Below are 12,804 nucleotides of genomic sequence, written 5' to 3' on the forward strand. Positions count from 1 at the left end.
AAACCATGGTGGTTATCATGGTGGCCGTGGACGAGGTCGTGGCCGAGGAAGAAGTGGAAATATTTTTTCCTATAGAAAGGATAATATAAGAATGTAGATTTAAATTCTTCAGGAGACCACAAGCGCACGCCATTTGTATGTCGGGATAAATCAAAGGTTCAGTGTCATAGGTGTGAACGGTTCGGACATTATGCGTCGGAATGTCGAACAAAACTGAATAACAATCAAGCTGAACGAGCCAATGTTGCAGAAGCAGAGGAAACATTAGTTTTGGCTTGTAAAGAAGGACCAGATGCCGAATCAGGCAATATTTGGTATCTAGACACGGGTTGTAGTAATCATATGACAGGGAATAAAGAATTATTCTCATGTTTGGATGAATCTGTTCAAGGTGAAGTTAGCTTTGGAAACAAAAGTAAAGTTCTTGTTAAAGGTAAAGGAAACATTAATATCCAGTCAAAAATTGGAACAAATGTTACCATTGTAGATGTATACTATGTACCTGGGATATTTTGGAATTTATTGAGTTTAGGTTAACTCACAGAAAAAGGGCACAAAATCAACATTGAGAATGGGGTTTGTGAAATCAAAGGAAAGAATACCAAATTAATTACTAAAGTGAGTATGACAAAAAATCGTATGTTTCCTTTATATCTTCAGCCGAAAACTATTATGAGTTTACAGGCAATGACTAAAGACAACAATTGGTTATGGCATCTTCGCTATGGGCATTTAAATTTTCGAGGACTGAAGTTATTGGCTCAAAAGGATATGGTCACGGGTCTGTAGACACCTCGTTTCTGCACCTTCCGCAAACCACCCGGTGATGATTGGGCCGCATGTTTGATACGCGGAATGATTTGTGACAGTTCGTAAGATTATCGTCAAGTGATTGCTCAAATATTAATGTTTACCTCTTAGTTGTCATCTACGTCCCGATCATCTGTCGTTTTGTGAGAATTAGAGTACATTGAGTCCGGGCCTAAAACCGTCTCCATTTTCTCGATAACCGCTAAATCCCGAGTCGAATGTTCGGAATGTTCGGATATTTCTATTCCATATTTCATAAATTTTATCTTTTAGTAAGCAATTTCCCGTAATATTCACATAAGATATTAAGGAAAACCGGATTATTTCCGTCCTACCATAACTCAAACACGGAAATCTTTCTTCAGCAGGAGGAAACCACTTGGGAACAGACGCAGCAGGTGCTGCGCCTCTTCCAAGAGACGCAGTGGCTGCTGCGCCTCTTCCCAGGCCCTTTTTCTGCATGTTTCTCGTATCTTTTTCATATCTTTCCGAGATTCACTTCCAAAGAGTCTCCGAAACCCTAATTCCTTCACGTGATTAGTATAAATAGGAGCTTTCGTTCCTCATATTTCACACGCGAGTGTCCGCCCTTCTCTTCTCCCTTTGCATTCTAGACTTTGTTCTTACTTTTTGGCGTCTACGTGCTTGAACATTCGACCACGTAAGCTCGGATCCTTCTGAGTACCAGCCTCCCCGTTGCATGACCGACCAATTTGACCAACTACACCAATAATCAACTTAGTTAATTAATCGATTTCCTCTTACGAGGGCACTTTCTTTGCATTCGTGTCGAGCATCACTAATCGATATCTTAGTCCTTCTCGTTTCGTCAACATGTAAGTCTGAGGGTGTATAATCTCTCTTTTATTTATTGTATTTTAATTATTGTATAATCTATTGTAAGGTTTACGTCGAAAATACCATTAAAACTGATTTCTAAAACCATGCTTTAAAACTTCTTTTTTACGGATTTCCAGTAGATAACCGTCGAGAAAGGACGCAGCAACGCTGCGCCTCTTGAAGGAGCGCAGATTCTGCTGCGCCTCTTCGTGAGGCCGCCGCATTCCTCGCTTCCTTTCTTCTTCGTTAAATCTCTCGTTATTCATCCCAAAATCCTTTATTTGTTTCGTTTGTTTGTTAATTCTTCATCATGATAGCATCATAATTCACATGTATATTATAATCATTGTCATTAATATGTTTTTATCATCACAAATCCGACTTAAATCCCTTATAATCCAATATTTGCGGGTTTTCGTCATTAAATTCAATTCCGGGTTGTAGAGATTCAATTCATCAATATTGGGTTTCTGGAATTCGCCTTTGATATAGTTTACATCCGCTTATTAGCATGTTCATCGTATATTCATCATTAATCTATCGTATCTAACCTAGTTAATTCAATTAATTTGTTTGACTCATTAATATTTTTCACTTCTGTCATTATTCCATCATGTTAATTCGTAATAATCCGTCTTATCCATGTTTTATTGCTTTCATGACCCTTAATCACATGTAAATAACGTGTTAATCACTTTCATCCGAGTAAATAATTTTAATCGATCATTAAATTCACCAACGAGCATTAACAATTCGCAATTCCGGCTTCACGGCCCAGAATTCGAAGTCGGACAACACAGACGCGTCTGTGCGCTATTCAAAGGACGACGGCACTCTGCTTTTTTGTTCTGGTTGAGTTCTGCCTCTGAACTCCGTTGTTGCCTTGACCTAGTTTAATTAGTCTACAATTAACTAACTATTATTCGTAATATCACGCTAATTCCTGTTCGTTAGTTTATTTTATTCTTTTATTCCTTTTTCTCAAATTATCCGTTTTAAAGGTATTTTCGACATAAATCGCCTATCCCAATGTAATTAATGTAATTTCATTATTGTAATTCATAATTATTGTATTTCTTTTATTGTTTGTATGTTCTCACATGTAAATGAGCATTAAATCCCACTTCGACCCAATTGTTTGCTAATTACGTGTTTACCGACTTAGTATTAATTCTCACATGCTAGGATTAAAACTTGGATGTTGCATTGCATGCATATAGCCGACGATATATCGAGTACGAATAACTTCCCTAATCATTTGTAGAGGCCGCTATCGAGGCGGGCGAGATTAGGTGTTCGATCAAAAGAGCTTCCTAATACGTACCCTCACCCCTTACTCCAGATATCTGTGAACACCCGTGTTCATTGGCATCCACGAGAGTCATTCTAGACATAGAATGCTAAGGGTAACGATTGCTTAGTGTTCATGTCTCTACTTTGTGTCTTGACATGACACGAGGTACTCGAACGGTTCCAATTTCCCATAAAAATTGGTGGCGACTCCATACAAATGCAAACGCTTGTTTCCCAAGCGCCCCCGTGGCCCTCGCTGTCCACAGTTTGGCGAATCCGCTGGGGATAATACACTTACGTGTAGCCAAGGGTGAAACTTGAACAAGGTTAGGGAATAGTTTGTACAAGACAATTGTCGGTTTTCATAACTCGGTCTTCCTAGACCGTTTTATTCGGCCTTCCTAGGCCCAACCCAACCCAACCCATTCGACCAATCGTCCCGTCTAAACGGTCCTAATTCTTATTTGGGCCTAAGGATGGATAGCGATTGACTCATCCATACCATGATGCTTACTCTTGTTTGTATCAAGGGCCTTCACTACTTGAGGAAATGGACTAGGAATCGGCCTTACTCTTGTTTGGCACGAGCCTCTCCACAGACTTCGGGTTTGATGGTTCGGTATGGCAACCCACCCCTTTAAACCAAAACCCTTCTAAATGCACTCAGCATCCCGTTATAATGCTTGTATAAATATGTATACCTTACATGATCACCATTTCTAAACAAAACCATGACGATTTTTTCAAAAAAAAAAAACATCAAAACCCGTTTTCAAGCAAAATTTCGAAATGGGCTCTTAATTAGCGCAAAATCCGGTCAAAACTCTGTCCATTTGTCGTGTCAAAATTCGGGCCACAAACCCATTTCAAAACCTCACTTCGAGTCCACTCCTACAACTACACTATAGTTGACTAGGACACACATTTTCAAAGACCTTGTCTTTCTTCGAAACTCACTCAACACAAGTGGCACACACCCACTTCACGAGTCAAAACTTTTCCTCTTTTTAGCAAGTGTGTTAGAATGGTCGATCGTGTTTTGATTCGTCGCCGATATCTTATCCAGTTTCCAAGATGCCCGGATCAAGTGATGAAGCAAACTTCAACCAACTTCAAAATAGTAATGATCGAATCCTAGCCGCGCTAGCCCAAATGCAATCTACTCAAGAACAAACCTATGACCGCCTTGAGCTCATCGAAGGCCGTATCTTTGCCGTGGAGGGAAGGTTGCCTCCTCATGAAAGTGAAGTACTACGTGACTCTGACAACGAATCCAAGGACGAAAATCCTCTCATGGGGATGATCAGGCGAGAAAAGGCTCCAATACCTAGAGGAGCAATTGATGTACCTTAAGGGTGATGACATTTATAGGGAGAACAATCGCAAGTATGAGGCCGTCAATTCCAAATTGCCAACTAACTTTAGTATGACGGATATCCCTAAGTTCAAGGGACACGAGAACCCTTTGAACCACATCCGTGCCTTCAAGGATTACATGTCTATCAAAGGCATCAAACCCGAGATGTTCTTAAGGATCTTTCCTTCATCTCTTGATACCATCCCAAGGCAATGGTTCTACTCTTTAGATCACAAGAAGGTCGCTACTTGGGAAGATGCCGCAATCGAGTTCTCCAAGCAATATGCGGATAATGCCGAGATCCAAGTCAACATGCGTACTCTAGAGGTTCTTACCCAAAATGACAAAGAAGGATTCACCGACTTCCTAAGTAGGTGGAGGAAGACTAGCACTCAACTAGTAGAACGCCCGGACGAGGCCACTCTTGTGGAGAAGTTTGTGGATAATCTCAAGCCCATTTATGCCAATCGTTTGAGATACCAAAACATCAAGACTTTCAAAGACTTGACCGTACTAGGGACAAGGATTGAAGACGACATCCGTAAAGGACTCTTGTCCAAAACGGTAGGTCGAGGATACCAAGGGTCCACAAGTCGTTCATACGGCTCTACTAGTAAGACCGATGAAGTTAACCTTCTCGAGCCATCCAAGAAAACTACCCCACCAAGGAAATTTACAAACCTTGGGGACACTAACTCCAATGCTCTAAAGAGGTTAATGAAGCAAGGTAAACTCCAACCCATTGGACCTACTCCCGAACCCGAAAGGAAGTCCAAGTTTTGGGACGAGAATTCGTACTGTGAATACCATAGGGGCAAGGGGCACGACACAGAAAAATGCTACAAGTTGAAAAACGTGCTTCAAGACATGATTGAAGATGGTCGACTCCCAATACCACCAGGAGGTAAGCCCAACAACACTCAGAATCCTCTTGGAGTTCTAGTGATCACAAGTGATGAATCTACCTTAGATTGCTCACACCTCATTTCTCCCATCGAAAATGAAATTCATGCAATCGAGAATGAAGGGCTCTACTCTACCATCTCCCCTACCATTTCCGACTTCATCACATGGGCAAGGAGTGTAGATAGGCAAGTTTGGGAACTAGAAAACATGGTAACAACTTTACGCAATCCCAACGCAATACCCGAAGAACATGTGCCACTAATCTTCTCTCAAAATGCCACTATGCAAGAAATAATCACCGTGGTTGATAAACTAGTCGATCAAATCATACGACTAGAAGATGATATCGTGAGAATGAGGGAACTAGCTGCAATCAATGGAGTTTGGGCCGATGATGATGAGGACGAATATCTCATTGAAAACTCCCTAGTCAAAGAAATAGTCGAAAATGGTGAAGACCAAGATGTGGACCACCTAACTCGTTCGGGTCGCCCATATCAAAGCACTACTCAAAATGGTCCAACCAACGTCGTCACACCAAATGACAACGAAGATGACTCCACTGATCATTTGCTCAAGCAATTACGAAAACAAAGGTGGTCTTTCGGTCGGCAACTAGTAGCAAGCTCATTCCCACATCGCCAAGCTTTACTGCAAGCTTTGGCCAAACTAAATGTAGCACATAACTCCACTCCTGAAGATTTAGTCAACTTGGTCTTCCAAGAATCACCTAAGCTAAGTAATCCTATTACTTTCTCGATTTAAGACTTGCCACCTTTTGGCGCTAGTCACAACCTTGCTCTATACATCACTGTCATTTGGCTAAAGAAGAATGTGCCAATGACCTTGGTGGATGATGGCTCCGCGGTCAACGTCATACCCCTCAAAACGGCATACAAGCTGGGCATGAAAGAGTCGGATTGGACCCCTACCAATCAAGGTGTGCGTGCATATGACGGTACACGACGAAAGGTAGTAGGACTTGCTAACTTAACCATAGCCACAGGACCAATCGAACGAAAGGTTAGCTTCCAAATAGTGGACATTGAAGCTTCATTCAACATACTTCTGGGAAGGCCTTGGATTCATGCTTCCAAAGCGGTAACATCCACCCTTCATCAAAAGATCAAGATCCCACTAAATGGCAAAGTAGTGACGATCACTTCGTCACCCATCAAGGCAATAATCGAAAAACAGTCGAACAATCAAGTCCTTGCGGATCCCGTATACGAACTTGGGGGCTTCCAAAGTGTAAGCGTCATAGAAAGTGAGTTGGCACCCTTATACTATAATCCCTACTCTAACTTGGTGGTCAACCACATACTCAAATCCCAGGGATACTTCCCTGGAATGCCTTTGAACCCTATTCGGAAGAATACCTTCGCACCATACAAGGAAGGCAACTCGACAAGGATACCACTTAGACTAGGGTACAAACCTACAAAAGAGGAGGTTCTCGAAATGCTCGCCCAAGTCCAAAACCGCAAGCACGTAGGAGTCCAAATGAGGCCCTATCTCCCCACTTTGAATGGGTACTTTGTTCAAGAAGGAAGTCTAGAACTCTTTCACGGATTTCCCGAACCTTGGCATTATCTCGAGAGGAAGTTAGCCGGAATCGAGATCTTTCACGATTGCTACTTTATCCCTCCGAAACGGTTCCCTCTTGTCAAAACCCGTCAAGCACCTTGCTTAGACGAACAAGCTGTTAGCCTATTGTTTGGAGAAGATTGATTCGTTAGGGCGCGCAGATGAGATCATTACTATGATACTTCAAGACGATCGTTTCAACCCCACCGCGTTAATCACGTAAAACCGACGCAAGACAGCGAGAAAGGATGGAGAAAATCTATCAAATGGACCAACAATCAAGGAAGACTCTTCAAGCTCACCACTGGAGAAGGAGAGATGTTCAAAGGAGAACCAGAAGACGATGAGTTCGAGTCGGAGTTGGAGTCAGAGTCGGAGTCTAGAGAAGTCATTAGAGAGTCTACTCCTGTCGTTATCCCCACTCCCTTCGTTTCTCCTAGCTTAGTCTCGAGTAGTCACAGTAGTTCGGGAAATGCCCCAACCACTGTCCCTTTGCCGCCACTGACCATGGATCAGTTGGCTTCTTTGTTTCAACTTTACTCAAATTTTAATATGAATAAATCAGGTTCTGCTTACTCTTTGTGTTATCTTGAGTGCAATTCTGTTTACGATGATACTGAGGATGACCAAGACCCAGACTTAATCGAAATACCTCCCTACGTAGCCAAAGAAATACTACAGGAAGGGAAAGGGGGACCAGTAATAGAGGACACCGAACCCATCAACGTAGGAACCGAACTAGAACCCCAAGAACTTAGGATATGGACTACCTTGAGCTCTACCGAAAGGGCCGATTTCATAGATCTCCTAAATGAATTCAAAGACGTTTTCGCTTGGTCCTACAAAGACATGCCAGGGATCGACAGGGATATCGCTAAACATAGGATTCCGATTAAGCCAGGTTTCAAACCTGTGAAACAGAAGCTTCGACGAATGAGAACGGAATGGGCTCTAAAGATTAAGAAAGAAGTTGACAAACAATTCAAAGCCGGGTTCATCAAAGTTTCCGAGTATTCTGACTGGGTAGCTAACATAGTACCCGTACCCAAAAAGGATGGGAGAATCCGTGTTTGTGTTGACTTTAGGGACTTAAACAAAGCAAGTCCAAAAGATGACTTCCCTCTACCTCACATCGACATATTGGTAGACAATACTGCGGACCATGCATTACTATCCTTCATGGATGGGTATGTGGGTTATAACCAAATCAAGATGGCCATGGAAGATATGCACAAGACCGCGTTCGTCACCCAATGGGGAACCTACTGCTATACGGTAATGCCGTTTGGATTAATCAACGCCGGAGCTACATATCAACGCACCGCAACTACACTCCTACATGACATGATGCACAAAGAGGTTGAGGTATATGTAGACGACATGATTGTCAAATCTAAGGAAAGAGAGGGACATATCGCAAACCTTCGCAAGTTCTTCGCAAGACTACGAAAGTACAACATGAGGCTCAATCCTCAGAAATGCACATTCGGGGTAACATCTGGTAAACTCCTGGGATACGTTGTTAGCCAACGAGGTATAGAAATAGATCCTTCCAAAATCAAAGCTCTGATTGAAATGCCACAACCTCAAACGAGAAAAAAGAAGTCGAGGATTCCTAGGAAAGGTGCAATATATAAGTCGATTCATATCGAAACTTACGATGATTTGTGAGCCTATCTTCAAGAAACTCAAGAAAACAGACCACACCATGTGGGATGACGATTGTCAAAAGGCATTCGACCGGATCAAGGAGATATTGGCTAAACCACCAGTGCTCATGCCTCCACAACGAGATCAACCTCTTGGTTTATATCTCACAGTAACCGGAACGGCCATGGGTGCCATGCTGGCACAAACTGTAGGAAGTGAAGAAAGAGCTATCTACTACCTTAGTAAGAAGTTCTTGGAATATGAGTGCAAATACTCATAACTCGAAAAGACATGCCTCGCTCTTGTGTGGGCAACGAAGAAGCTACGCCATTACATGCTTAGCTGCTCCGTCAAAATATATTCCAAAATGGATCCAGTCAAATACCTCTTCGAGAAACCCGTCCTCAACGGACGTCTAGCAAGATGGACCTTGATGCTCTCGACCGACCTCAAATACGTGCCACTGAAAGTTATAAAAGGTCGCGCCGTCGCCGAATTCTTCGCAGAAAATCCTATCAGTGACGCACAAACAATAGATACTTAGTTATTTCCAGACGAGGATATACTCCAAACTGATGTAGACTCCTGGGACCTATACTTTGATGGAGCATCAAACTTAAGAGGATTCAGAATAGGAGTGTTGCTCATTTCTCCTGAAGGCGAGCATACACCCATTGCTGTCAAACTCGACTTCGAGGTGACAAACAATGCCGCAGAATACGAAGCTTGTCTCATTGGACTACAAGCGGCAGTGAGTTTAGGCATCAAAAACCTTCGAGTGCATGGGGATTCATCGCTAATCATTAACCAAGTTACAGGATCTTGGAAAATCCGAAGCGAAAGCCTCGCACCTTATCAGGCTAGGATAGACCAAGTCGCTCAATTCTTCGATCACGTAACCTACCTCGGGAGGAAAATCAATTTGCAGACGCTCTTGCGAAACTTGCATCATTGATTAATATGCCAGATCGCATGGTGGAAATGCCTTTGTGCATCGAACGACGGTCAGAGCCGGCTTATGTCCACCAAATCACCGATGAAGAGGAAATCGCGCAGGAACCCTGGTTCCAAGCAATCCTGAATTTTAAGCTTAATGGTACCTATCCACCAGATATGGATAAGAGGGGACAACGTGCTATACGCCTACTAGCTTCCCAATACATTCTGATGCAAGGAGAATTATACAAAAGAACACCTCTTGGTGTAGTCCTACGTTGCCTGGATCATCCACAGGCACGAAAGGTGATGGAAGAAGTCCATGACGGAGAATGCGGTCCTCACATGAGTGGGCCCATGATGGCAAAGAAAATCACACGTTTAGGATATTATTAGACCACAATAGAATCCGATTGCGTCAAATACGTAAGACATTGCCACAACTGCCAAATCTTCGGGAATGTACAACATGTCCCTCCTTCATTTCTCTATACAATGACATCCCCCTGGCCATTTTCTTCATGGGGAATTGACATAATCGGGAAGATAACCCCAGCCGGAACAGGAGGTCACTGTTTCATTCTAGTAGCGATTGACTATTTCACCAAATGGGTAGAAGCGGCTTCCTACACTGGTCTTACGGCTAAAAATGTGGCAAAATTCATACAAAACAACATCATCTGTCGATATGGTTGCCCACATGAGATCATTAGCGATAACGGATCGCATTTCCAAGCTGAAACCGAACAATTGCTAGCCAAATACAAGATTAAGCATCACCACTCTTCGCCCTATAGACCACAGACTAACGGCGCGGTAGAGGCGGCAAACAAGAATGTTGTCACAATTCTCAAGAAAATGATTGACAACTATAGAGATTGGCCAAGCAAGATACCCTTAGCCTTATGGGGGTATCGTACATCTGTCAGGACGCCCACTGGGGCTACTCCTTTCTATTTGACCTACGGCATGGAAGCTGTACAACCAGTCGAGCTAGAAATACCATCCTTGCGTATTCTACTCGAAAGTCAAATCCCGGAAGCCGATTGGAAGAGGGACAGATATGAAGAGCTCATCCTCCTGGATGAACGTAGGCTGCGCGCCTTGCATAATGTCCAAACATATCAAGCACGTATCAAACGGGCTTTCAACAAAAGGGTTAGGCCAAGGAACATCAAAGAAGGAGACTTGGTGCTTAAATCGGTTAGAGCTCTCTTACCTGTTGACCCACGGGGAAAATTCAAACCTAATTGGGCCGGACCATTTCTAGTCAAATCCATACTCCCAGGGGGTGCGGTTAGGATCACAGACCTAGATGGGAATGAGTTTTCAAACCCAACAAACCTTGACCAACTGAAACGATACTATGCCTAGAATAGGAATGAAAACGCGCCTCGCGTAACCCCACGTGTCGCTCTTGTGGCACTAAATAAACGGCCCCTGACCAAGCTGAAATAAGCTAAATGTCACTGTGCTCTTGCATTTTGACAAATTTGTCATCCTCGTATCATCAAACAAACTAAATTCGCACCTTCAGAGTAAGCAAAAGCTCATGCTTATTTTCTACGTTCATTACAAGCTCTTGCTTCGAACAATTATTGTTTTACATTTACTCGAACTACGCGCAAGGGTTTGATTTCGCTTTTTAAGTGAATACGTAGGCAATCCTTCACGGGATTCAACCCATCATATCTAAAATGTAAATAGAAGGATATTTGCATTGCATTTGAAATTCGACAAGAATAATAGATAGAAAATCACCACGGTTTCATAACCACTTAACCTTTTTATTTCATTCATTTTCTTCTAATAATAATACGCTACATAATAAAAAAAAATAGAATAGGCTAGGATTCTAAAAATCCCTCCTTTTTATTACAACAACAATAATAATAATAATAATCAAATAATAATAAAGAGACTTGGGCTATTCCTCCATCTTCCCCTTGCCCTTGTCATTCTTGTCATATTTCTTGTCACGACCTCGAGCCGGACGCTCTTGCACCACTTCAGACCTAATCACCAACGGCCTTTCTCGAGGTCTAGCTTTTCCATTCTTGCCAATCACCATTTCCACGACAGGAGCAGTCTTTGGTTTCTTCGAAGGATGAATGACTTGAAACCCGGCTTCTTCTTCTCCCTCTAGCAGATGCTTCTCTCCCTCGCGCACCTTGCAGTCGATAGGCTCGCGCTTCCTCAATTTCTCCCGCTCTTCCGGAGTTGTAGCCTTTCTCCACCTCAGATAAGAATCCGACACCCATAAAGCATTGGCGGAGAAATTCAAGAACCACATGTTTCTTTGGGCCCATTTGATAGCCCACTCTCTTCGGCTCTCTGTAGTAAGCGCCACAGCAGTCTGCGGGACGGTATCAAGCCTCGGAATCGTCTGTTTCAGCCCAACTTGCCTCATCAGCCTTTCCGGAAAGATGCATACCATAAACTCCAGTCCGGGAATACGCACCGACCTAGTGGGATCCAAAGAAGACACCCCAGTGACGGACTTGAGGTGCCACCACGGTACGACCCACCTGATCAACGGGCCATCATCACTCTTCAGCTTGTTCTTCCAATAATCACAGACCCGGGTGAAGTCCACCATATACAACCGCGTCCTCATCGCAATCGAACGAGCGTGATAGGAAAGCGCATGAACTGGGGGCTCGATCAAGCGGAGCCGTTCCATAAGCCAAACCTACCAAAAGCAGGTATTAGACATAAAAAAAAAAAAAAAAAAAAAGCGAAAACGAAAAAAAAAAGAAAAAAAAGAGAAAAAAAAAAGAAAAAATGTCTTTTACCTGCAGAATGACGGGACTCCCCAAGAATGGCAGATCATGGTTGGATTTCCTATTATCCAAGCCCAATATGATCTCTCCTAAGCATAAGCAAGCTGGGCTCCTGCGCAGCACCATCTGCTCAACAAGGCCCAAAAGACGGGGATCACCTCTCAAGTCTTAATCAACATGCCCTTGGAAGACGTACACATCCAACAAGCAAAAGCCAAATGCCCTCCGCCTAGCAACATGAGAAACGGTGGGGTCGGCCCTGTTGATAAATCAATCTATGAAGTCCAACATTCTCACACCTTTTGAGGTAACTAGTCGGTCCACCTCAAGTCTAGTCAATCCAAGCAAATCTCTAAATTTGCTTTTGTACCCTTGAGAAGTAGAAGGAATGGCAGGCAAATGTTCGGGGTCCCATCCACCAACAGCAGCAATTTCTTCAGGAAAGGGGCAGATATCACCTCCAGGGAACGCAAAAACATGGTAATTTGGGTCCCAATAGTCAAGGCAAGCATCCAAGAACGGTTTCACAACCTTGATAAGTTTCAAACTCAACAATGATCCAAAGTTATAAGAGCCCATATCATGCTTCTCCATATTTGAAAATTCGTTGGTCCATTCCTTCAAGCGGATCTCCAAAGTATT

This window comes from Silene latifolia, chromosome Y, assembly GCF_048544455.1.
Source record: "Silene latifolia isolate original U9 population chromosome Y, ASM4854445v1, whole genome shotgun sequence".
Classification (NCBI taxonomy): Eukaryota; Viridiplantae; Streptophyta; class Magnoliopsida; order Caryophyllales; family Caryophyllaceae; genus Silene; species Silene latifolia.